At 39.8% G+C, this 25,719-nt stretch overlaps 13 non-coding genes and 2 pseudogenes across 13 annotated transcripts; 7 read left to right on the forward strand and 8 right to left on the reverse strand.

The window, feature by feature from the left end:
* Nucleotides 1–635: 635 nt before the first annotated feature.
* Nucleotides 636–754, forward strand: LOC149938683 (5S ribosomal RNA). Its single transcript, XR_016482120.1, has one exon. It is a non-coding gene; the product is annotated as a 5S ribosomal RNA (ribosomal RNA).
* Nucleotides 755–2,737: 1,983 nt separating this feature from the next.
* On the reverse strand, nucleotides 2,738–2,929 carry LOC149938684 (U2 spliceosomal RNA). Its single transcript, XR_016481528.1, has one exon. It is a non-coding gene; the product is annotated as a U2 spliceosomal RNA (small nuclear RNA).
* A 1,152-nt stretch (nucleotides 2,930–4,081) lies between these two features.
* LOC149938685 (5S ribosomal RNA) lies at nucleotides 4,082–4,200 on the forward strand. The gene has a single exon (XR_016482121.1). It is a non-coding gene; the product is annotated as a 5S ribosomal RNA (ribosomal RNA).
* A 1,983-nt stretch (nucleotides 4,201–6,183) lies between these two features.
* Nucleotides 6,184–6,375, reverse strand: LOC149938686 (U2 spliceosomal RNA). Its single transcript, XR_016481529.1, has one exon. It is a non-coding gene; the product is annotated as a U2 spliceosomal RNA (small nuclear RNA).
* Nucleotides 6,376–7,527: 1,152 nt separating this feature from the next.
* On the forward strand, nucleotides 7,528–7,646 carry LOC149938687 (5S ribosomal RNA). Its single transcript, XR_016482122.1, has one exon. It is a non-coding gene; the product is annotated as a 5S ribosomal RNA (ribosomal RNA).
* Nucleotides 7,647–9,625: 1,979 nt separating this feature from the next.
* On the reverse strand, nucleotides 9,626–9,817 carry LOC149938688 (U2 spliceosomal RNA). Its single transcript, XR_016481530.1, has one exon. It is a non-coding gene; the product is annotated as a U2 spliceosomal RNA (small nuclear RNA).
* Nucleotides 9,818–10,970: 1,153 nt separating this feature from the next.
* Nucleotides 10,971–11,089, forward strand: LOC149938689 (5S ribosomal RNA). The gene has a single exon (XR_016482123.1). It is a non-coding gene; the product is annotated as a 5S ribosomal RNA (ribosomal RNA).
* Nucleotides 11,090–13,072: 1,983 nt separating this feature from the next.
* Nucleotides 13,073–13,264, reverse strand: LOC149938690 (U2 spliceosomal RNA). The gene has a single exon (XR_016481531.1). It is a non-coding gene; the product is annotated as a U2 spliceosomal RNA (small nuclear RNA).
* Nucleotides 13,265–14,417: 1,153 nt separating this feature from the next.
* On the forward strand, nucleotides 14,418–14,536 carry LOC149938691 (5S ribosomal RNA). Its single transcript, XR_016482124.1, has one exon. It is a non-coding gene; the product is annotated as a 5S ribosomal RNA (ribosomal RNA).
* Nucleotides 14,537–16,519: 1,983 nt separating this feature from the next.
* On the reverse strand, nucleotides 16,520–16,698 carry LOC149938692 (U2 spliceosomal RNA; annotated as a pseudogene).
* A 1,689-nt stretch (nucleotides 16,699–18,387) lies between these two features.
* Nucleotides 18,388–18,537, reverse strand: LOC149938693 (U2 spliceosomal RNA; annotated as a pseudogene).
* A 1,152-nt stretch (nucleotides 18,538–19,689) lies between these two features.
* On the forward strand, nucleotides 19,690–19,808 carry LOC149938694 (5S ribosomal RNA). The gene has a single exon (XR_016482125.1). It is a non-coding gene; the product is annotated as a 5S ribosomal RNA (ribosomal RNA).
* Nucleotides 19,809–21,787: 1,979 nt separating this feature from the next.
* Nucleotides 21,788–21,979, reverse strand: LOC149938695 (U2 spliceosomal RNA). The gene has a single exon (XR_016481532.1). It is a non-coding gene; the product is annotated as a U2 spliceosomal RNA (small nuclear RNA).
* A 1,152-nt stretch (nucleotides 21,980–23,131) lies between these two features.
* LOC149938696 (5S ribosomal RNA) lies at nucleotides 23,132–23,250 on the forward strand. The gene has a single exon (XR_016482126.1). It is a non-coding gene; the product is annotated as a 5S ribosomal RNA (ribosomal RNA).
* Nucleotides 23,251–25,233: 1,983 nt separating this feature from the next.
* On the reverse strand, nucleotides 25,234–25,425 carry LOC149938697 (U2 spliceosomal RNA). Its single transcript, XR_016481533.1, has one exon. It is a non-coding gene; the product is annotated as a U2 spliceosomal RNA (small nuclear RNA).
* Nucleotides 25,426–25,719: the final 294 nt, after the last annotated feature.

A 25,719-nucleotide genomic window follows, 5' to 3' on the forward strand; every position in this document is an offset into this window, starting at 1 on the left:
TAGGAGTTGTAGGAGGCACCCTAGGTGTTGAAGTATGTTTGGGGTTAAGGATATTTTCATGATCTAAGTTTCATCTTAAACACGTGGATTTGGGACTAGTATTTTCTAGAATTTTTCTTATTTGCCATCATACATTTATTACAAAAATCATTTAAAATAAGAAAAAAGGCGCGGAAAGCAAAGCCGGAAATATGTGAAGCCTAGGCTAGCAACTACGCTACTAATAAAAATTGACTGCTCTCAATTTCTTACGGGTTTGCCAGATAAATATATTTCTCTAAGACGAAAAACCGGCCAAACCTTCACCTCCTCCGAACTCCAAAGGGGGAAAGCACACCACACCAATTTTATAGATTCGTAAACGCGCCTTCCCAATCGACCGCCATCACCTTACAGTCTACGGGGAGGGTGATGAAAAAACTGGTTTGGGGGGGGGGGGGGGGATGAAATTTCTGCGGTAAAGGGCTTGCTCGTTGGTTGTCTGTACGATAATATCGGCGCCCAGTAAACGTTTCTAAAAAGAGTGTATAGAACGTTCTATTGGAGCCGCATGCAGCCGGTGGCCCTCGGCGATCACCAACCTACCAGGACCTGGCTAGTCGCGGCTTGTCCACCGCTATCAATTACACTCTAGCGGCAACGGCCATATCACGCTGAATACACCGGTTCTCGTCTGATCACCGAAGTTAAGCAGCGTCGAGCGCGGTCAGTACTTGGGAGGGAGACCACCTGGGAACACCGCGTGCCGTTGGCTACTCATTTATTTTCGCGGGATGGGATTTGCGTCTTTTAACAGGAAAATACCTTCATCCTATCATTTTGACGCTGCTTTTTTATGCAATTAAAAGTTCGCCCAGACGATAATATTATTTCGGTCAACTCTTGGCCTTTTTTTAACAACTGGCAGCATCTTTCCGTGAATAAAATACATGTTAGTATCAAAATTGAACAAAATAAAATGGCGAGAAAATTGGTTTTCATTTTATTCTACTTAAGGCTTGTACTTAAAATAGTACTAACTTACTTACTTACTTACTTACTTACTTACTTACTTACTTACTTACTAACTAACTAACTAACTAACTAACTAACTAACTAACTAACTAACTAACTAATTAACTAACTAACTAACTAACTAACTAATTAACTAACTAACTAACTAACTAACTAACTAACTAACGTTTATCTCTAAACAAAAACATTTCCGCGGTAAAATCCACTCTGAAATGGCCTTTTCTGGTTTTGGAATGAAGTCCAAAGTTAAAATTTTATTAACAAATTCTAATTGTGAAATATATTTTTTGTTCTAAATTTTAATCTTAAATGTAATTTAAATAGTTGAATCTAAAAAAGGACTTTTGGAAAATGTTTTATAGAAGGTTTTATCATGGGACAGCCGCATGGATTAGGGGAGTAACCCAAAAATACAAAATATCAAAACAAACCACGAAATTAAATAATAAAACGGAGACAGAGATATATTTTTTAAACAAAATAATATAGCTAACTTTTATCTATTAATTGTTTTAGGTGATGTAGTTTATGTAAAATATAAAAATGAACCTTGGCACAATATAAATTTAATGTCATGTTTTATTGATACTTAGAAAAAGTAACAAACATTTCAAAAGTCAGATCTTTGAGATCATTATTAAAAAAATATAACATTTTAAATCCGAACTCCTCTATAAATATTAAAATTATAAATTCCTAATCTACTTTAACAAAAGATATATCATATTAAGTTTAATACTATTAATGTTAGGAATAATCATGACTTTGAGATAAATAGAACAAAAATGTTTAATTCCAAATATAGTTAATTATAGAGCAATATATAATAAATGATTTTGTACTTACCAAAAATAAGCCTTGCCACTTTATATCTTGGTAATGTAGCTGCCGCGGGCGGCGGGCCCCCGGCGGCGACTCACTGTCCACGGAAGACGGGAAGAGAGAAAAAATGGAGAGGGGCTTATTTCGTGTTTTCTCTTTACGCGGAACATCTTGGCTGGAACCCAATGACCTAAAAATGAGGGGCGCGCTGTCTCTACCCACCATACCGAAACCCGCGAATTTACGTTATGAAAACCGGTTCCTTCAGCCAACCACTTAGAACATGCACGATTTACGAACCTTGGGTTACGAATAAAACCACAGGAATAACACAGAACAACCTCTTTTCGCGCCTTTATTTTACCCCTCTTACTTGCCTCCCGCTCGTCGGCCATTGCCTCTGCCCTAAACGGGGAGTCTAGCATCCACTCCTTGGGTATCCATAATGGAGGAGAGGACTGAAAGGGGGAAAACCAAGCATGGACGCGCCCAGGAAAATACCAAGGAGGATAGGAAGGGAGGCGAAGTAGGAGGGATGAACGCGGCAGCATCCTTGTAAGAAGCTTAGCGGCGGGAAAATTTCGGAAAAATGGCGGCTAGACGTAGCGTAGCTGCCGCAATCTTGCCGCCATTCATCCCTCCTACTTCGCCTCCCTTCCTATCCTCCGTGAAAATACCGCGAAAAAGAGTGTATAACTAGGTAAAAGAAAATTCAAAAACTGGAATCTTTCCGATTCTTCATTATTAACTATTCGACAATAAGGATTTTACCACTTATGACGTCAGAGGGGCAATATATTATAATAAAGAAATATATATAAAGACAGCCAAATAACATTTCCCGGAAATACTGTGTTGCGCAGTGCGCCATTATAAGAGCGTTTGATTTTTGATTTCAAGAGAGAAGTGGGCCGATCCCGGATTTACTGCAATACCAGGCCGACCCGTGGCGGAGGTGGAGCAAGCTCCGACCACTCCGCCGCCGTCCAAAAATAAGTTTAATATCTTGGGCCCCGATGGGACCCGTATCAGATATTAAGCTGATAAGAACAGATACTACACTTTGATCTTAGCCAAAAGGCCGAGAAGCGATAACCCGCTAGGAGCCGTCACTGTTTAACAAAGTAAAAAGAGAGAATTCGAGCATTTCAAATATTTCATAATTACGTCACCGAATGTTGGTCCTGGTGGGAGATGACAACGTTTGTAGCCATCGCGCGAACAAAGGAGAAGACGATATCTTGAATCCGTGAAATAGAGGTACACCGCCAGGCCCGGACTGGCACTTTTGGGGTCATCGGCTAGAGACAGTAGAGTGGGCCACTTTACCGGGCCGTATGGAAAAAAAATCTAAATGGTGGTTTATAGGACCATAAATAACGTATTAAGTGTACTAGATTCTACGTGAAACGTCAAACGCGTTTAAATGACCATTTAGGAAAAATTTATTATAAGCGAATAGAGCGTTCTATAAAAGTGGACCATAACCGGTCACTTTTCATACAGACTATAGAGCTGGTTCAGCAGGACTAACAACTTTTGTTATTCTTTGGTTTAAGAGAATTCGGCTTATGTCCTGTCTTTATATGAATATTTTAGAGACGTACCTTTTAGGAGTTGTAGGAGGCACCCTAGGTGTTGAAGTATGTTTGGGGTTAAGGATATTTTCATGATCTAAGTTTCATCTTAAACACGTGGATTTGGGACTAGTATTTTCTAGAATTTTTCTTATTTGCCATCATACATTTATTACAAAAATCATTTAAAATAAGAAAAAAGGCGCGGAAAGCAAAGCCGGAAATATGTGAAGCCTAGGCTAGCAACTACGCTACTAATAAAAATTGACTGCTCTCAATTTCTTACGGGTTTGCCAGATAAATATATTTCTCTAAGACGAAAAACCGGCCAAACCTTCACCTCCTCCGAACTCCAAAGGGGGAAAGCACACCACACCAATTTTATAGATTCGTAAACGCGCCTTCCCAATCGACCGCCATCACCTTACAGTCTACGGGGAGGGTGATGAAAAAACTGGTTTGGGGGGGGGGGGGGGATGAAATTTCTGCGGTAAAGGGCTTGCTCGTTGGTTGTCTGTACGATAATATCGGCGCCCAGTAAACGTTTCTAAAAAGAGTGTATAGAACGTTCTATTGGAGCCGCATGCAGCCGGTGGCCCTCGGCGATCACCAACCTACCAGGACCTGGCTAGTCGCGGCTTGTCCACCGCTATCAATTACACTCTAGCGGCAACGGCCATATCACGCTGAATACACCGGTTCTCGTCTGATCACCGAAGTTAAGCAGCGTCGAGCGCGGTCAGTACTTGGGAGGGAGACCACCTGGGAACACCGCGTGCCGTTGGCTACTCATTTATTTTCGCGGGATGGGATTTGCGTCTTTTAACAGGAAAATACCTTCATCCTATCATTTTGACGCTGCTTTTTTATGCAATTAAAAGTTCGCCCAGACGATAATATTATTTCGGTCAACTCTTGGCCTTTTTTTAACAACTGGCAGCATCTTTCCGTGAATAAAATACATGTTAGTATCAAAATTGAACAAAATAAAATGGCGAGAAAATTGGTTTTCATTTTATTCTACTTAAGGCTTGTACTTAAAATAGTACTAACTTACTTACTTACTTACTTACTTACTTACTTACTTACTTACTTACTAACTAACTAACTAACTAACTAACTAACTAACTAACTAACTAACTAACTAATTAACTAACTAACTAACTAACTAACTAATTAACTAACTAACTAACTAACTAACTAACTAACTAACGTTTATCTCTAAACAAAAACATTTCCGCGGTAAAATCCACTCTGAAATGGCCTTTTCTGGTTTTGGAATGAAGTCCAAAGTTAAAATTTTATTAACAAATTCTAATTGTGAAATATATTTTTTGTTCTAAATTTTAATCTTAAATGTAATTTAAATAGTTGAATCTAAAAAAGGACTTTTGGAAAATGTTTTATAGAAGGTTTTATCATGGGACAGCCGCATGGATTAGGGGAGTAACCCAAAAATACAAAATATCAAAACAAACCACGAAATTAAATAATAAAACGGAGACAGAGATATATTTTTTAAACAAAATAATATAGCTAACTTTTATCTATTAATTGTTTTAGGTGATGTAGTTTATGTAAAATATAAAAATGAACCTTGGCACAATATAAATTTAATGTCATGTTTTATTGATACTTAGAAAAAGTAACAAACATTTCAAAAGTCAGATCTTTGAGATCATTATTAAAAAAATATAACATTTTAAATCCGAACTCCTCTATAAATATTAAAATTATAAATTCCTAATCTACTTTAACAAAAGATATATCATATTAAGTTTAATACTATTAATGTTAGGAATAATCATGACTTTGAGATAAATAGAACAAAAATGTTTAATTCCAAATATAGTTAATTATAGAGCAATATATAATAAATGATTTTGTACTTACCAAAAATAAGCCTTGCCACTTTATATCTTGGTAATGTAGCTGCCGCGGGCGGCGGGCCCCCGGCGGCGACTCACTGTCCACGGAAGACGGGAAGAGAGAAAAAATGGAGAGGGGCTTATTTCGTGTTTTCTCTTTACGCGGAACATCTTGGCTGGAACCCAATGACCTAAAAATGAGGGGCGCGCTGTCTCTACCCACCATACCGAAACCCGCGAATTTACGTTATGAAAACCGGTTCCTTCAGCCAACCACTTAGAACATGCACGATTTACGAACCTTGGGTTACGAATAAAACCACAGGAATAACACAGAACAACCTCTTTTCGCGCCTTTATTTTACCCCTCTTACTTGCCTCCCGCTCGTCGGCCATTGCCTCTGCCCTAAACGGGGAGTCTAGCATCCACTCCTTGGGTATCCATAATGGAGGAGAGGACTGAAAGGGGGAAAACCAAGCATGGACGCGCCCAGGAAAATACCAAGGAGGATAGGAAGGGAGGCGAAGTAGGAGGGATGAACGCGGCAGCATCCTTGTAAGAAGCTTAGCGGCGGGAAAATTTCGGAAAAATGGCGGCTAGACGTAGCGTAGCTGCCGCAATCTTGCCGCCATTCATCCCTCCTACTTCGCCTCCCTTCCTATCCTCCGTGAAAATACCGCGAAAAAGAGTGTATAACTAGGTAAAAGAAAATTCAAAAACTGGAATCTTTCCGATTCTTCATTATTAACTATTCGACAATAAGGATTTTACCACTTATGACGTCAGAGGGGCAATATATTATAATAAAGAAATATATATAAAGACAGCCAAATAACATTTCCCGGAAATACTGTGTTGCGCAGTGCGCCATTATAAGAGCGTTTGATTTTTGATTTCAAGAGAGAAGTGGGCCGATCCCGGATTTACTGCAATACCAGGCCGACCCGTGGCGGAGGTGGAGCAAGCTCCGACCACTCCGCCGCCGTCCAAAAATAAGTTTAATATCTTGGGCCCCGATGGGACCCGTATCAGATATTAAGCTGATAAGAACAGATACTACACTTTGATCTTAGCCAAAAGGCCGAGAAGCGATAACCCGCTAGGAGCCGTCACTGTTTAACAAAGTAAAAAGAGAGAATTCGAGCATTTCAAATATTTCATAATTACGTCACCGAATGTTGGTCCTGGTGGGAGATGACAACGTTTGTAGCCATCGCGCGAACAAAGGAGAAGACGATATCTTGAATCCGTGAAATAGAGGTACACCGCCAGGCCCGGACTGGCACTTTTGGGGTCATCGGCTAGAGACAGTAGAGTGGGCCACTTTACCGGGCCGTATGGAAAAAAAATCTAAATGGTGGTTTATAGGACCATAAATAACGTATTAAGTGTACTAGATTCTACGTGAAACGTCAAACGCGTTTAAATGACCATTTAGGAAAAATTTATTATAAGCGAATAGAGCGTTCTATAAAAGTGGACCATAACCGGTCACTTTTCATACAGACTATAGAGCTGGTTCAGCAGGACTAACAACTTTTGTTATTCTTTGGTTTAAGAGAATTCGGCTTATGTCCTGTCTTTATATGAATATTTTAGAGACGTACCTTTTAGGAGTTGTAGGAGGCACCCTAGGTGTTGAAGTATGTTTGGGGTTAAGGATATTTTCATGATCTAAGTTTCATCTTAAACACGTGGATTTGGGACTAGTATTTTCTAGAATTTTTCTTATTTGCCATCATACATTTATTACAAAAATCATTTAAAATAAGAAAAAAGGCGCGGAAAGCAAAGCCGGAAATATGTGAAGCCTAGGCTAGCAACTACGCTACTAATAAAAATTGACTGCTCTCAATTTCTTACGGGTTTGCCAGATAAATATATTTCTCTAAGACGAAAAACCGGCCAAACCTTCACCTCCTCCGAACTCCAAAGGGGGAAAGCACACCACACCAATTTTATAGATTCGTAAACGCGCCTTCCCAATCGACCGCCATCACCTTACAGTCTACGGGGAGGGTGATGAAAAAACTGGTTTGGGGGGGGGGGGGGGATGAAATTTCTGCGGTAAAGGGCTTGCTCGTTGGTTGTCTGTACGATAATATCGGCGCCCAGTAAACGTTTCTAAAAAGAGTGTATAGAACGTTCTATTGGAGCCGCATGCAGCCGGTGGCCCTCGGCGATCACCAACCTACCAGGACCTGGCTAGTCGCGGCTTGTCCACCGCTATCAATTACACTCTAGCGGCAACGGCCATATCACGCTGAATACACCGGTTCTCGTCTGATCACCGAAGTTAAGCAGCGTCGAGCGCGGTCAGTACTTGGGAGGGAGACCACCTGGGAACACCGCGTGCCGTTGGCTACTCATTTATTTTCGCGGGATGGGATTTGCGTCTTTTAACAGGAAAATACCTTCATCCTATCATTTTGACGCTGCTTTTTTATGCAATTAAAAGTTCGCCCAGACGATAATATTATTTCGGTCAACTCTTGGCCTTTTTTTAACAACTGGCAGCATCTTTCCGTGAATAAAATACATGTTAGTATCAAAATTGAACAAAATAAAATGGCGAGAAAATTGGTTTTCATTTTATTCTACTTAAGGCTTGTACTTAAAATAGTACTAACTTACTTACTTACTTACTTACTTACTTACTTACTTACTTACTAACTAACTAACTAACTAACTAACTAACTAACTAACTAACTAACTAACTAATTAACTAACTAACTAACTAACTAACTAATTAACTAACTAACTAACTAACTAACTAACTAACTAACGTTTATCTCTAAACAAAAACATTTCCGCGGTAAAATCCACTCTGAAATGGCCTTTTCTGGTTTTGGAATGAAGTCCAAAGTTAAAATTTTATTAACAAATTCTAATTGTGAAATATATTTTTTGTTCTAAATTTTAATCTTAAATGTAATTTAAATAGTTGAATCTAAAAAAGGACTTTTGGAAAATGTTTTATAGAAGGTTTTATCATGGGACAGCCGCATGGATTAGGGGAGTAACCCAAAAATACAAAATATCAAAACAAACCACGAAATTAAATAATAAAACGGAGACAGAGATATATTTTTTAAACAAAATAATATAGCTAACTTTTATCTATTAATTGTTTTAGGTGATGTAGTTTATGTAAAATATAAAAATGAACCTTGGCACAATATAAATTTAATGTCATGTTTTATTGATACTTAGAAAAAGTAACAAACATTTCAAAAGTCAGATCTTTGAGATCATTATTAAAAAAATATAACATTTTAAATCCGAACTCCTCTATAAATATTAAAATTATAAATTCCTAATCTACTTTAACAAAAGATATATCATATTAAGTTTAATACTATTAATGTTAGGAATAATCATGACTTTGAGATAAATAGAACAAAAATGTTTAATTCCAAATATAGTTAATTATAGAGCAATATATAATAAATGATTTTGTACTTACCAAAAATAAGCCTTGCCACTTTATATCTTGGTAATGTAGCTGCCGCGGGCGGCGGGCCCCCGGCGGCGACTCACTGTCCACGGAAGACGGGAAGAGAGAAAAAATGGAGAGGGGCTTATTTCGTGTTTTCTCTTTACGCGGAACATCTTGGCTGGAACCCAATGACCTAAAAATGAGGGGCGCGCTGTCTCTACCCACCATACCGAAACCCGCGAATTTACGTTATGAAAACCGGTTCCTTCAGCCAACCACTTAGAACATGCACGATTTACGAACCTTGGGTTACGAATAAAACCACAGGAATAACACAGAACAACCTCTTTTCGCGCCTTTATTTTACCCCTCTTACTTGCCTCCCGCTCGTCGGCCATTGCCTCTGCCCTAAACGGGGAGTCTAGCATCCACTCCTTGGGTATCCATAATGGAGGAGAGGACTGAAAGGGGGAAAACCAAGCATGGACGCGCCCAGGAAAATACCAAGGAGGATAGGAAGGGAGGCGAAGTAGGAGGGATGAACGCGGCAGCATCCTTGTAAGAAGCTTAGCGGCGGGAAAATTTCGGAAAAATGGCGGCTAGACGTAGCGTAGCTGCCGCAATCTTGCCGCCATTCATCCCTCCTACTTCGCCTCCCTTCCTATCCTCCGTGAAAATACCGCGAAAAAGAGTGTATAACTAGGTAAAAGAAAATTCAAAAACTGGAATCTTTCCGATTCTTCATTATTAACTATTCGACAATAAGGATTTTACCACTTATGACGTCAGAGGGGCAATATATTATAATAAAGAAATATATATAAAGACAGCCAAATAACATTTCCCGGAAATACTGTGTTGCGCAGTGCGCCATTATAAGAGCGTTTGATTTTTGATTTCAAGAGAGAAGTGGGCCGATCCCGGATTTACTGCAATACCAGGCCGACCCGTGGCGGAGGTGGAGCAAGCTCCGACCACTCCGCCGCCGTCCAAAAATAAGTTTAATATCTTGGGCCCCGATGGGACCCGTATCAGATATTAAGCTGATAAGAACAGATACTACACTTTGATCTTAGCCAAAAGGCCGAGAAGCGATAACCCGCTAGGAGCCGTCACTGTTTAACAAAGTAAAAAGAGAGAATTCGAGCATTTCAAATATTTCATAATTACGTCACCGAATGTTGGTCCTGGTGGGAGATGACAACGTTTGTAGCCATCGCGCGAACAAAGGAGAAGACGATATCTTGAATCCGTGAAATAGAGGTACACCGCCAGGCCCGGACTGGCACTTTTGGGGTCATCGGCTAGAGACAGTAGAGTGGGCCACTTTACCGGGCCGTATGGAAAAAAAATCTAAATGGTGGTTTATAGGACCATAAATAACGTATTAAGTGTACTAGATTCTACGTGAAACGTCAAACGCGTTTAAATGACCATTTAGGAAAAATTTATTATAAGCGAATAGAGCGTTCTATAAAAGTGGACCATAACCGGTCACTTTTCATACAGACTATAGAGCTGGTTCAGCAGGACTAACAACTTTTGTTATTCTTTGGTTTAAGAGAATTCGGCTTATGTCCTGTCTTTATATGAATATTTTAGAGACGTACCTTTTAGGAGTTGTAGGAGGCACCCTAGGTGTTGAAGTATGTTTGGGGTTAAGGATATTTTCATGATCTAAGTTTCATCTTAAACACGTGGATTTGGGACTAGTATTTTCTAGAATTTTTCTTATTTGCCATCATACATTTATTACAAAAATCATTTAAAATAAGAAAAAAGGCGCGGAAAGCAAAGCCGGAAATATGTGAAGCCTAGGCTAGCAACTACGCTACTAATAAAAATTGACTGCTCTCAATTTCTTACGGGTTTGCCAGATAAATATATTTCTCTAAGACGAAAAACCGGCCAAACCTTCACCTCCTCCGAACTCCAAAGGGGGAAAGCACACCACACCAATTTTATAGATTCGTAAACGCGCCTTCCCAATCGACCGCCATCACCTTACAGTCTACGGGGAGGGTGATGAAAAAACTGGTTTGGGGGGGGGGGGGGGGATGAAATTTCTGCGGTAAAGGGCTTGCTCGTTGGTTGTCTGTACGATAATATCGGCGCCCAGTAAACGTTTCTAAAAAGAGTGTATAGAACGTTCTATTGGAGCCGCATGCAGCCGGTGGCCCTCGGCGATCACCAACCTACCAGGACCTGGCTAGTCGCGGCTTGTCCACCGCTATCAATTACACTCTAGCGGCAACGGCCATATCACGCTGAATACACCGGTTCTCGTCTGATCACCGAAGTTAAGCAGCGTCGAGCGCGGTCAGTACTTGGGAGGGAGACCACCTGGGAACACCGCGTGCCGTTGGCTACTCATTTATTTTCGCGGGATGGGATTTGCGTCTTTTAACAGGAAAATACCTTCATCCTATCATTTTGACGCTGCTTTTTTATGCAATTAAAAGTTCGCCCAGACGATAATATTATTTCGGTCAACTCTTGGCCTTTTTTTAACAACTGGCAGCATCTTTCCGTGAATAAAATACATGTTAGTATCAAAATTGAACAAAATAAAATGGCGAGAAAATTGGTTTTCATTTTATTCTACTTAAGGCTTGTACTTAAAATAGTACTAACTTACTTACTTACTTACTTACTTACTTACTTACTTACTTACTTACTAACTAACTAACTAACTAACTAACTAACTAACTAACTAACTAACTAACTAATTAACTAACTAACTAACTAACTAACTAATTAACTAACTAACTAACTAACTAACTAACTAACTAACGTTTATCTCTAAACAAAAACATTTCCGCGGTAAAATCCACTCTGAAATGGCCTTTTCTGGTTTTGGAATGAAGTCCAAAGTTAAAATTTTATTAACAAATTCTAATTGTGAAATATATTTTTTGTTCTAAATTTTAATCTTAAATGTAATTTAAATAGTTGAATCTAAAAAAGGACTTTTGGAAAATGTTTTATAGAAGGTTTTATCATGGGACAGCCGCATGGATTAGGGGAGTAACCCAAAAATACAAAATATCAAAACAAACCACGAAATTAAATAATAAAACGGAGACAGAGATATATTTTTTAAACAAAATAATATAGCTAACTTTTATCTATTAATTGTTTTAGGTGATGTAGTTTATGTAAAATATAAAAATGAACCTTGGCACAATATAAATTTAATGTCATGTTTTATTGATACTTAGAAAAAGTAACAAACATTTCAAAAGTCAGATCTTTGAGATCATTATTAAAAAAATATAACATTTTAAATCCGAACTCCTCTATAAATATTAAAATTATAAATTCCTAATCTACTTTAACAAAAGATATATCATATTAAGTTTAATACTATTAATGTTAGGAATAATCATGACTTTGAGATAAATAGAACAAAAATGTTTAATTCCAAATATAGTTAATTATAGAGCAATATATAATAAATGATTTTGTACTTACCAAAAATAAGCCTTGCCACTTTATATCTTGGTAATGTAGCTGCCGCGGGCGGCGGGCCCCCGGCGGCGACTCACTGTCCACGGAAGACGGGAAGAGAGAAAAAATGGAGAGGGGCTTATTTCGTGTTTTCTCTTTACGCGGAACATCTTGGCTGGAACCCAATGACCTAAAAATGAGGGGCGCGCTGTCTCTACCCACCATACCGAAACCCGCGAATTTACGTTATGAAAACCGGTTCCTTCAGCCAACCACTTAGAACATGCACGATTTACGAACCTTGGGTTACGAATAAAACCACAGGAATAACACAGAACAACCTCTTTTCGCGCCTTTATTTTACCCCTCTTACTTGCCTCCCGCTCGTCGGCCATTGCCTCTGCCCTAAACGGGGAGTCTAGCATCCACTCCTTGGGTATCCATAATGGAGGAGAGGACTGAAAGGGGGAAAACCAAGCATGGACGCGCCCAGGAAAATACCAAGGAGGATAGGAAGGGAGGCGAAGTAGGAGGGATGAACGCGGCAGCATCCTTGTAAGAAGCTTAGCGGCGGGAAAATTTCGGAAAAATGGCGGCTAGACGTAGCGTAGCTGCCGCAATCTTGCCGCCATTCATCCCTCCTACTTCGCCTCCCTTCCTATCCTCCGTGAAAATACCGCGAAAAAGAGTGTATAACTAGGTAAAAGAAAATTCAAAAACTGGAATCTTTCCGATTCTTCATTATTAACTATTCGACAATAAGGATTTTACCACTTATGACGTCAGAGGGGCAATATATTATAATAAAGAAATATATATAAAGACAGCCAAATAACATTTCCCGGAAATACTGTGTTGCGCAGTGCGCCATTATAAGAGCGTTTGATTTTTGATTTCAAGAGAGAAGTGGGCCGATCCCGGATTTACTGCAATACCAGGCCGACCCGTGGCGGAGGTGGAGCAAGCTCCGACCACTCCGCCGCCGTCCAAAAATAAGTTTAATATCTTGGGCCCCGATGGGACCCGTATCAGATATTAAGCTGATAAGAACAGATACTACACTTTGATCTTAGCCAAAAGGCCGAGAAGCGATAACCCGCTAGGAGCCGTCACTGTTTAACAAAGTAAAAAGAGAGAATTCGAGCATTTCAAATATTTCATAATTACGTCACCGAATGTTGGTCCTGGTGGGAGATGACAACGTTTGTAGCCATCGCGCGAACAAAGGAGAAGACGATATCTTGAATCCGTGAAATAGAGGTACACCGCCAGGCCCGGACTGGCACTTTTGGGGTCATCGGCTAGAGACAGTAGAGTGGGCCACTTTACCGGGCCGTATGGAAAAAAAATCTAAATGGTGGTTTATAGGACCATAAATAACGTATTAAGTGTACTAGATTCTACGTGAAACGTCAAACGCGTTTAAATGACCATTTAGGAAAAATTTATTATAAGCGAATAGAGCGTTCTATAAAAGTGGACCATAACCGGTCACTTTTCATACAGACTATAGAGCTGGTTCAGCAGGACTAACAACTTTTGTTATTCTTTGGTTTAAGAGAATTCGGCTTATGTCCTGTCTTTATATGAATATTTTAGAGACGTACCTTTTAGGAGTTGTAGGAGGCACCCTAGGTGTTGAAGTATGTTTGGGGTTAAGGATATTTTCATGATCTAAGTTTCATCTTAAACACGTGGATTTGGGACTAGTATTTTCTAGAATTTTTCTTATTTGCCATCATACATTTATTACAAAAATCATTTAAAATAAGAAAAAAGGCGCGGAAAGCAAAGCCGGAAATATGTGAAGCCTAGGCTAGCAACTACGCTACTAATAAAAATTGACTGCTCTCAATTTCTTACGGGTTTGCCAGATAAATATATTTCTCTAAGACGAAAAACCGGCCAAACCTTCACCTCCTCCGAACTCCAAAGGGGGAAAGCACACCACACCAATTTTATAGATTCGTAAACGCGCCTTCCCAATCGACCGCCATCACCTTACAGTCTACGGGGAGGGTGATGAAAAAACTGGTTTGGGGGGGGGGGGGGGGATGAAATTTCTGCGGTAAAGGGCTTGCTCGTTGGTTGTCTGTACGATAATATCGGCGCCCAGTAAACGTTTCTAAAAAGAGTGTATAGAACGTTCTATTGGAGCCGCATGCAGCCGGTGGCCCTCGGCGATCACCAACCTACCAGGACCTGGCTAGTCGCGGCTTGTCCACCGCTATCAATTACACTCTAGCGGCAACGGCCATATCACGCTGAATACACCGGTTCTCGTCTGATCACCGAAGTTAAGCAGCGTCGAGCGCGGTCAGTACTTGGGAGGGAGACCACCTGGGAACACCGCGTGCCGTTGGCTACTCATTTATTTTCGCGGGATGGGATTTGCGTCTTTTAACAGGAAAATACCTTCATCCTATCATTTTGACGCTGCTTTTTTATGCAATTAAAAGTTCGCCCAGACGATAATATTATTTCGGTCAACTCTTGGCCTTTTTTTAACAACTGGCAGCATCTTTCCGTGAATAAAATACATGTTAGTATCAAAATTGAACAAAATAAAATGGCGAGAAAATTGGTTTTCATTTTATTCTACTTAAGGCTTGTACTTAAAATAGTACTAACTTACTTACTTACTTACTTACTTACTTACTTACTTACTTACTTACTAACTAACTAACTAACTAACTAACTAACTAACTAACTAACTAACTAACTAATTAACTAACTAACTAACTAACTAACTAATTAACTAACTAACTAACTAACTAACTAACTAACTAACGTTTATCTCTAAACAAAAACATTTCCGCGGTAAAATCCACTCTGAAATGGCCTTTTCTGGTTTTGGAATGAAGTCCAAAGTTAAAATTTTATTAACAAATTCTAATTGTGAAATATATTTTTTGTTCTAAATTTTAATCTTAAATGTAATTTAAATAGTTGAATCTAAAAAAGGACTTTTGGAAAATGTTTTATAGAAGGTTTTATCATGGGACAGCCGCATGGATTAGGGGAGTAACCCAAAAATACAAAATATCAAAACAAACCACGAAATTAAATAATAAAACGGAGACAGAGATATATTTTTTAAACAAAATAATATAGCTAACTTTTATCTATTAATTGTTTTAGGTGATGTAGTTTATGTAAAATATAAAAATGAACCTTGGCACAATATAAATTTAATGTCATGTTTTATTGATACTTAGAAAAAGTAACAAACATTTCAAAAGTCAGATCTTTGAGATCATTATTAAAAAAATATAACATTTTAAATCCGAACTCCTCTATAAATATTAAAATTATAAATTCCTAATCTACTTTAACAAAAGATATATCATATTAAGTTTAATACTATTAATGTTAGGAATAATCATGACTTTGAGATAAATAGAACAAAAATGTTTAATTCCAAATATAGTTAATTATAGAGCAATATATAATAAATGATTTTGTACTTACCAAAAATAAGCCTTGCCACTTTATATCTTGGTAATGTAGCTGCCGCGGGCGGCGGGCCCCCGGCGGCGACTCACTGTCCACGGAAGACGGGAAGAGAGAAAAAATGGAGAGGGGCTTATTTCGTGTTTTCTCTTTACGCGGAACATCTTGGCTGGAACCCAATGACCTAAAAATGAGGGGCGCGCTGTCTCTACCCACCATACCGAAACCCGCGAATTTACGTTATGAAAACCGGTTCCTTCAGCCAACCACTTAGAACATGCACGATTTACGAACCTTGGGTTACGAATAAAACCACAGGAATAACACAGAACAACCTCTTTTCGCGCCTTTATTTTACCCCTCTTACTTGCCTCCCGCTCGTCGGCCATTGCCTCTGCCCTAAACGGGGAGTCTAGCATCCACTCCTTGGGTATCCATAATGGAGGAGAGGACTGAAAGGGGGAAAACCAAGCATGGACGCGCCCAGGAAAATACCAAGGAGGATAGGAAGGGAGGCGAAGTAGGAGGGATGAACGCGGCAGCATCCTTGTAAGAAGCTTAGCGGCGGGAAAATTTCGGAAAAATGGCGGCTAGACGTAGCGTAGCTGCCGCAATCTTGCCGCCATTCATCCCTCCTACTTCGCCTCCCTTCCTATCCTCCGTGAAAATACCGCGAAAAAGAGTGTATAACTAGGTAAAAGAAAATTCAAAAACTGGAATCTTTCCGATTCTTCATTATTAACTATTCGACAATAAGGATTTTACCACTTATGACGTCAGAGGGGCAATATATTATAATAAAGAAATATATATAAAGACAGCCAAATAACATTTCCCGGAAATACTGTGTTGCGCAGTGCGCCATTATAAGAGCGTTTGATTTTTGATTTCAAGAGAGAAGTGGGCCGATCCCGGATTTACTGCAATACCAGGCCGACCCGTGGCGGAGGTGGAGCAAGCTCCGACCACTCCGCCGCCGTCCAAAAATAAGTTTAATATCTTGGGCCCCGATGGGACCCGTATCAGATATTAAGCTGATAAGAACAGATACTGAATTTGTTTATTTAAAATTCTGGTCAAGGTTACAAATGTCCGCGGTTATTAAAAAAATTAAATTATCGCGAACATTGTATTGGTCAAAACAATATTTCATATCATAAAAGGAGTCATAACATTTTTAAATATATTTACAGGTTCTTATGTGTTTTACGTCAAGGTAAGTATTTTTAACTTTTCATATTACTTTTAGGAAAAATAATTTTAGAACTAATTTTTTTTTTTCTTTTTTCAGGGTTAACAGAAATCAAGGTAAGTATTTTACGTAAAATTTCATTAGTGTACATTTTTTAGTAAACGCTTAAACATTTAAAAATAAACTTAAATTTAAACTTTTAAAAACTAATCACAATAAATGATTTTTTATAGTTCCAACTTTCCCGTTTTAACGGTGACAATTAAAACATAAAACACAATAAATATTTAAAAAATATAGAAATATCAGAAGTATATTTACAAAAGTGCACCACTGTCCTATTTCTTCCCCTTCTTAGGGTCTTTTTCAATTGGAGGGCTCTGACGACGTTTGAATCGGCGCTGGAGTGCTTCTTGTGCCTTTGCCAGTGCGTCATCCCGCCAGGATAGGACATGGGGCTTGGTTGAGGTCAATACTTTGGCCTGCCGACAAAAGTCCTCAATTTCATTCTTGGGTAGGTGATCCCATGCCCAATTTCGTTCAAAAATTTCCACTTTTCTTTCAGGTTCCTCTGGTGTTGGAGGATCGGATTTCGGCGAGTCTTGGACTTGCCTCTGGGGTGACTTGACCGCATCTGCGTAGCCTGTGACTTTGGCGGGGGATTCAGGTTTCCCTGGGGAAGACTCTGGTGTTGCCAACGACCAACCCTCTTTTGAGCCCTGGAAGTCTCGTGAAGGTCCTGTTTCGTCCATTATGTCGTCGTGGGTGCTTACGTCTGCGGCATCCCCAACCGGAATCGGCGTTCCATTCCTTACTGTTTCTGGTTCTTCATATGACGGGTTCTGGTCAGCGACAGTTTCTGGATTTGGTCGAGCCTTCTTGTTCTTTTTCGGGCAATCCCGAACCTGATGACTGTCTTTACGGCAGTAAAAACACATTCTCTGTATTCCACGGTATGTAATTTGGATACGATGACCGCTTATGGTCATCAGGTTCGGGATTGTGCTCTTCATTCGGACCTCAAGGCGACGAGTACCATTCTTCAAATCTTTAAACGGGCCTTCTTGATAGGTTTCCCAGGACTCGGAGATAACCTCGCAGTATGCGCGAAGAGCAGCTTTTATGAACGATAGTTCCCACCAGCTCGGAGCATCTCGTAACGTGATGTAAGATACCGGATCGGAAATCCCAATTACATCAACTTGTCTGTTTCCGACCATAAGGCCGGCTTCTATGGCCTTCTGGAAACAAGTAGCGTCTTTGAAGGTGACCTGTGCTGCGTCCTTTCCCACAGGCTGGAACACAGTGATTCCATGCGAACCAACGAGCTCGAAGAGAGCTGTAGCAAGGGCGTCGATGGTCACGCCTTCAAACTTGATCCTAGCTGTTGCTTTTTTCATTGCAGCAGCTGGTGGGGAGGACATCGTTGACTGGGCAGGAGCCATGACAACGTTGGTGGCGACCGCCGAGGCGGAGACCGGACCTCAGGAACCGCTGGATGGAGGCAGACGGCAACTGGAACACTGGAACAACAGCTGGAACACGGACTGGGCTGGAAGCAGGAACGGCAGCAAATTTCGAGGCAGCGTGGTAAACCAAACGAGCAGGATCACTCGCCTTTAAGGCGTAAAACACTCCTCGCCCCCCGACTAAGATCTCGGTATAGCACTATTGAAAACAGATACTACACTTTGATCTTAGCCAAAAGGCCGAGAAGCGATAACCCGCTAGGAGCCGTCACTGTTTAACAAAGTAAAAAGAGAGAATTCGAGCATTTCAAATATTTCATAATTACGTCACCGAATGTTGGTCCTGGTGGGAGATGACAACGTTTGTAGCCATCGCGCGAACAAAGGAGAAGACGATATCTTGAATCCGTGAAATAGAGGTACACCGCCAGGCCCGGACTGGCACTTTTGGGGTCATCGGCTAGAGACAGTAGAGTGGGCCACTTTACCGGGCCGTATGGAAAAAAAATCTAAATGGTGGTTTATAGGACCATAAATAACGTATTAAGTGTACTAGATTCTACGTGAAACGTCAAACGCGTTTAAATGACCATTTAGGAAAAATTTATTATAAGCGAATAGAGCGTTCTATAAAAGTGGACCATAACCGGTCACTTTTCATACAGACTATAGAGCTGGTTCAGCAGGACTAACAACTTTTGTTATTCTTTGGTTTAAGAGAATTCGGCTTATGTCCTGTCTTTATATGAATATTTTAGAGACGTACCTTTTAGGAGTTGTAGGAGGCACCCTAGGTGTTGAAGTATGTTTGGGGTTAAGGATATTTTCATGATCTAAGTTTCATCTTAAACACGTGGATTTGGGACTAGTATTTTCTAGAATTTTTCTTATTTGCCATCATACATTTATTACAAAAATCATTTAAAATAAGAAAAAAGGCGCGGAAAGCAAAGCCGGAAATATGTGAAGCCTAGGCTAGCAACTACGCTACTAATAAAAATTGACTGCTCTCAATTTCTTACGGGTTTGCCAGATAAATATATTTCTCTAAGACGAAAAACCGGCCAAACCTTCACCTCCTCCGAACTCCAAAGGGGGAAAGCACACCACACCAATTTTATAGATTCGTAAACGCGCCTTCCCAATCGACCGCCATCACCTTACAGTCTACGGGGAGGGTGATGAAAAAACTGGTTTGGGGGGGGGGGGGGGATGAAATTTCTGCGGTAAAGGGCTTGCTCGTTGGTTGTCTGTACGATAATATCGGCGCCCAGTAAACGTTTCTAAAAAGAGTGTATAGAACGTTCTATTGGAGCCGCATGCAGCCGGTGGCCCTCGGCGATCACCAACCTACCAGGACCTGGCTAGTCGCGGCTTGTCCACCGCTATCAATTACACTCTAGCGGCAACGGCCATATCACGCTGAATACACCGGTTCTCGTCTGATCACCGAAGTTAAGCAGCGTCGAGCGCGGTCAGTACTTGGGAGGGAGACCACCTGGGAACACCGCGTGCCGTTGGCTACTCATTTATTTTCGCGGGATGGGATTTGCGTCTTTTAACAGGAAAATACCTTCATCCTATCATTTTGACGCTGCTTTTTTATGCAATTAAAAGTTCGCCCAGACGATAATATTATTTCGGTCAACTCTTGGCCTTTTTTTAACAACTGGCAGCATCTTTCCGTGAATAAAATACATGTTAGTATCAAAATTGAACAAAATAAAATGGCGAGAAAATTGGTTTTCATTTTATTCTACTTAAGGCTTGTACTTAAAATAGTACTAACTTACTTACTTACTTACTTACTTACTTACTTACTTACTTACTTACTAACTAACTAACTAACTAACTAACTAACTAACTAACTAACTAACTAATTAACTAACTAACTAACTAACTAACTAATTAACTAACTAACTAACTAACTAACTAACTAACTAACGTTTATCTCTAAACAAAAACATTTCCGCGGTAAAATCCACTCTGAAATGGCCTTTTCTGGTTTTGGAATGAAGTCCAAAGTTAAAATTTTATTAACAAATTCTAATTGTGAAATATATTTTTTGTTCTAAATTTTAATCTTAAATGTAATTTAAATAGTTGAATCTAAAAAAGGACTTTTGGAAAATGTTTTATAGAAGGTTTTATCATGGGACAGCCGCATGGATTAGGGGAGTAACCCAAAAATACAAAATATCAAAACAAACCACGAAATTAAATAATAAAACGGAGACAGAGATATATTTTTTAAACAAAATAATATAGCTAACTTTTATCTATTAATTGTTTTAGGTGATGTAGTTTATGTAAAATATAAAAATGAACCTTGGCACAATATAAATTTAATGTCATGTTTTATTGATACTTAGAAAAAGTAACAAACATTTCAAAAGTCAGATCTTTGAGATCATTATTAAAAAAATATAACATTTTAAATCCGAACTCCTCTATAAATATTAAAATTATAAATTCCTAATCTACTTTAACAAAAGATATATCATATTAAGTTTAATACTATTAATGTTAGGAATAATCATGACTTTGAGATAAATAGAACAAAAATGTTTAATTCCAAATATAGTTAATTATAGAGCAATATATAATAAATGATTTTGTACTTACCAAAAATAAGCCTTGCCACTTTATATCTTGGTAATGTAGCTGCCGCGGGCGGCGGGCCCCCGGCGGCGACTCACTGTCCACGGAAGACGGGAAGAGAGAAAAAATGGAGAGGGGCTTATTTCGTGTTTTCTCTTTACGCGGAACATCTTGGCTGGAACCCAATGACCTAAAAATGAGGGGCGCGCTGTCTCTACCCACCATACCGAAACCCGCGAATTTACGTTATGAAAACCGGTTCCTTCAGCCAACCACTTAGAACATGCACGATTTACGAACCTTGGGTTACGAATAAAACCACAGGAATAACACAGAACAACCTCTTTTCGCGCCTTTATTTTACCCCTCTTACTTGCCTCCCGCTCGTCGGCCATTGCCTCTGCCCTAAACGGGGAGTCTAGCATCCACTCCTTGGGTATCCATAATGGAGGAGAGGACTGAAAGGGGGAAAACCAAGCATGGACGCGCCCAGGAAAATACCAAGGAGGATAGGAAGGGAGGCGAAGTAGGAGGGATGAACGCGGCAGCATCCTTGTAAGAAGCTTAGCGGCGGGAAAATTTCGGAAAAATGGCGGCTAGACGTAGCGTAGCTGCCGCAATCTTGCCGCCATTCATCCCTCCTACTTCGCCTCCCTTCCTATCCTCCGTGAAAATACCGCGAAAAAGAGTGTATAACTAGGTAAAAGAAAATTCAAAAACTGGAATCTTTCCGATTCTTCATTATTAACTATTCGACAATAAGGATTTTACCACTTATGACGTCAGAGGGGCAATATATTATAATAAAGAAATATATATAAAGACAGCCAAATAACATTTCCCGGAAATACTGTGTTGCGCAGTGCGCCATTATAAGAGCGTTTGATTTTTGATTTCAAGAGAGAAGTGGGCCGATCCCGGATTTACTGCAATACCAGGCCGACCCGTGGCGGAGGTGGAGCAAGCTCCGACCACTCCGCCGCCGTCCAAAAATAAGTTTAATATCTTGGGCCCCGATGGGACCCGTATCAGATATTAAGCTGATAAGAACAGATACTACACTTTGATCTTAGCCAAAAGGCCGAGAAGCGATAACCCGCTAGGAGCCGTCACTGTTTAACAAAGTAAAAAGAGAGAATTCGAGCATTTCAAATATTTCATAATTACGTCACCGAATGTTGGTCCTGGTGGGAGATGACAACGTTTGTAGCCATCGCGCGAACAAAGGAGAAGACGATATCTTGAATCCGTGAAATAGAGGTACACCGCCAGGCCCGGACTGGCACTTTTGGGGTCATCGGCTAGAGACAGTAGAGTGGGCCACTTTACCGGGCCGTATGGAAAAAAAATCTAAATGGTGGTTTATAGGACCATAAATAACGTATTAAGTGTACTAGATTCTACGTGAAACGTCAAACGCGTTTAAATGACCATTTAGGAAAAATTTATTATAAGCGAATAGAGCGTTCTATAAAAGTGGACCATAACCGGTCACTTTTCATACAGACTATAGAGCTGGTTCAGCAGGACTAACAACTTTTGTTATTCTTTGGTTTAAGAGAATTCGGCTTATGTCCTGTCTTTATATGAATATTTTAGAGACGTACCTTTTAGGAGTTGTAGGAGGCACCCTAGGTGTTGAAGTATGTTTGGGGTTAAGGATATTTTCATGATCTAAGTTTCATCTTAAACACGTGGATTTGGGACTAGTATTTTCTAGAATTTTTCTTATTTGCCATCATACATTTATTACAAAAATCATTTAAAATAAGAAAAAAGGCGCGGAAAGCAAAGCCGGAAATATGTGAAGCCTAGGCTAGCAACTACGCTACTAATAAAAATTGACTGCTCTCAATTTCTTACGGGTTTGCCAGATAAATATATTTCTCTAAGACGAAAAACCGGCCAAACCTTCACCTCCTCCGAACTCCAAAGGGGGAAAGCACACCACACCAATTTTATAGATTCGTAAACGCGCCTTCCCAATCGACCGCCATCACCTTACAGTCTACGGGGAGGGTGATGAAAAAACTGGTTTGGGGGGGGGGGGGGGATGAAATTTCTGCGGTAAAGGGCTTGCTCGTTGGTTGTCTGTACGATAATATCGGCGCCCAGTAAACGTTTCTAAAAAGAGTGTATAGAACGTTCTATTGGAGCCGCATGCAGCCGGTGGCCCTCGGCGATCACCAACCTACCAGGACCTGGCTAGTCGCGGCTTGTCCACCGCTATCAATTACACTCTAGCGGCAACGGCCATATCACGCTGAATACACCGGTTCTCGTCTGATCACCGAAGTTAAGCAGCGTCGAGCGCGGTCAGTACTTGGGAGGGAGACCACCTGGGAACACCGCGTGCCGTTGGCTACTCATTTATTTTCGCGGGATGGGATTTGCGTCTTTTAACAGGAAAATACCTTCATCCTATCATTTTGACGCTGCTTTTTTATGCAATTAAAAGTTCGCCCAGACGATAATATTATTTCGGTCAACTCTTGGCCTTTTTTTAACAACTGGCAGCATCTTTCCGTGAATAAAATACATGTTAGTATCAAAATTGAACAAAATAAAATGGCGAGAAAATTGGTTTTCATTTTATTCTACTTAAGGCTTGTACTTAAAATAGTACTAACTTACTTACTTACTTACTTACTTACTTACTTACTTACTTACTTACTAACTAACTAACTAACTAACTAACTAACTAACTAACTAACTAACTAACTAATTAACTAACTAACTAACTAACTAACTAATTAACTAACTAACTAACTAACTAACTAACTAACTAACGTTTATCTCTAAACAAAAACATTTCCGCGGTAAAATCCACTCTGAAATGGCCTTTTCTGGTTTTGGAATGAAGTCCAAAGTTAAAATTTTATTAACAAATTCTAATTGTGAAATATATTTTTTGTTCTAAATTTTAATCTTAAATGTAATTTAAATAGTTGAATCTAAAAAAGGACTTTTGGAAAATGTTTTATAGAAGGTTTTATCATGGGACAGCCGCATGGATTAGGGGAGTAACCCAAAAATACAAAATATCAAAACAAACCACGAAATTAAATAATAAAACGGAGACAGAGATATATTTTTTAAACAAAATAATATAGCTAACTTTTATCTATTAATTGTTTTAGGTGATGTAGTTTATGTAAAATATAAAAATGAACCTTGGCACAATATAAATTTAATGTCATGTTTTATTGATACTTAGAAAAAGTAACAAACATTTCAAAAGTCAGATCTTTGAGATCATTATTAAAAAAATATAACATTTTAAATCCGAACTCCTCTATAAATATTAAAATTATAAATTCCTAATCTACTTTAACAAAAGATATATCATATTAAGTTTAATACTATTAATGTTAGGAATAATCATGACTTTGAGATAAATAGAACAAAAATGTTTAATTCCAAATATAGTTAATTATAGAGCAATATATAATAAATGATTTTGTACTTACCAAAAATAAGCCTTGCCACTTTATATCTTGGTAATGTAGCTGCCGCGGGCGGCGGGCCCCCGGCGGCGACTCACTGTCCACGGAAGACGGGAAGAGAGAAAAAATGGAGAGGGGCTTATTTCGTGTTTTCTCTTTACGCGGAACATCTTGGCTGGAACCCAATGACCTAAAAATGAGGGGCGCGCTGTCTCTACCCACCATACCGAAACCCGCGAATTTACGTTATGAAAACCGGTTCCTTCAGCCAACCACTTAGAACATGCACGATTTACGAACCTTGGGTTACGAATAAAACCACAGGAATAACACAGAACAACCTCTTTTCGCGCCTTTATTTTACCCCTCTTACTTGCCTCCCGCTCGTCGGCCATTGCCTCTGCCCTAAACGGGGAGTCTAGCATCCACTCCTTGGGTATCCATAATGGAGGAGAGGACTGAAAGGGGGAAAACCAAGCATGGACGCGCCCAGGAAAATACCAAGGAGGATAGGAAGGGAGGCGAAGTAGGAGGGATGAACGCGGCAGCATCCTTGTAAGAAGCTTAGCGGCGGGAAAATTTCGGAAAAATGGCGGCTAGACGTAGCGTAGCTGCCGCAATCTTGCCGCCATTCATCCCTCCTACTTCGCCTCCCTTCCTATCCTCCGTGAAAATACCGCGAAAAAGAGTGTATAACTAGGTAAAAGAAAATTCAAAAACTGGAATCTTTCCGATTCTTCATTATTAACTATTCGACAATAAGGATTTTACCACTTATGACGTCAGAGGGGCAATATATTATAATAAAGAAATATATATAAAGACAGCCAAATAACATTTCCCGGAAATACTGTGTTGCGCAGTGCGCCATTATAAGAGCGTTTGATTTTTGATTTCAAGAGAGAAGTGGGCCGATCCCGGATTTACTGCAATACCAGGCCGACCCGTGGCGGAGGTGGAGCAAGCTCCGACCACTCCGCCGCCGTCCAAAAATAAGTTTAATATCTTGGGCCCCGATGGGACCCGTATCAGATATTAAGCTGATAAGAACAGATACTACACTTTGATCTTAGCCAAAAGGCCGAGAAGCGATAACCCGCTAGGAGCCGTCACTGTTTAACAAAGTAAAAAGAGAGAATTCGAGCATTTCAAATATTTCATAATTACGTCACCGAATGTTGGTCCTGGTGGGAGATGACAACGTTTGTAGCCATCGCGCGAACAAAGGAGAAGACGATATCTTGAATCCGTGAAATAGAGGTACACCGCCAGGCCCGGACTGGCACTTTTGGGGTCATCGGCTAGAGACAGTAGAGTGGGCCACTTTACCGGGCCGTATGGAAAAAAAATCTAAATGGTGGTTTATAGGACCATAAATAACGTATTA

Source organism: Leiobunum rupestre, chromosome 6 (assembly GCF_980474605.1).
Source record: "Leiobunum rupestre chromosome 6, qqLeiRupe1.1.hap1, whole genome shotgun sequence".
Classification (NCBI taxonomy): domain Eukaryota; kingdom Metazoa; phylum Arthropoda; class Arachnida; order Opiliones; family Sclerosomatidae; genus Leiobunum; species Leiobunum rupestre.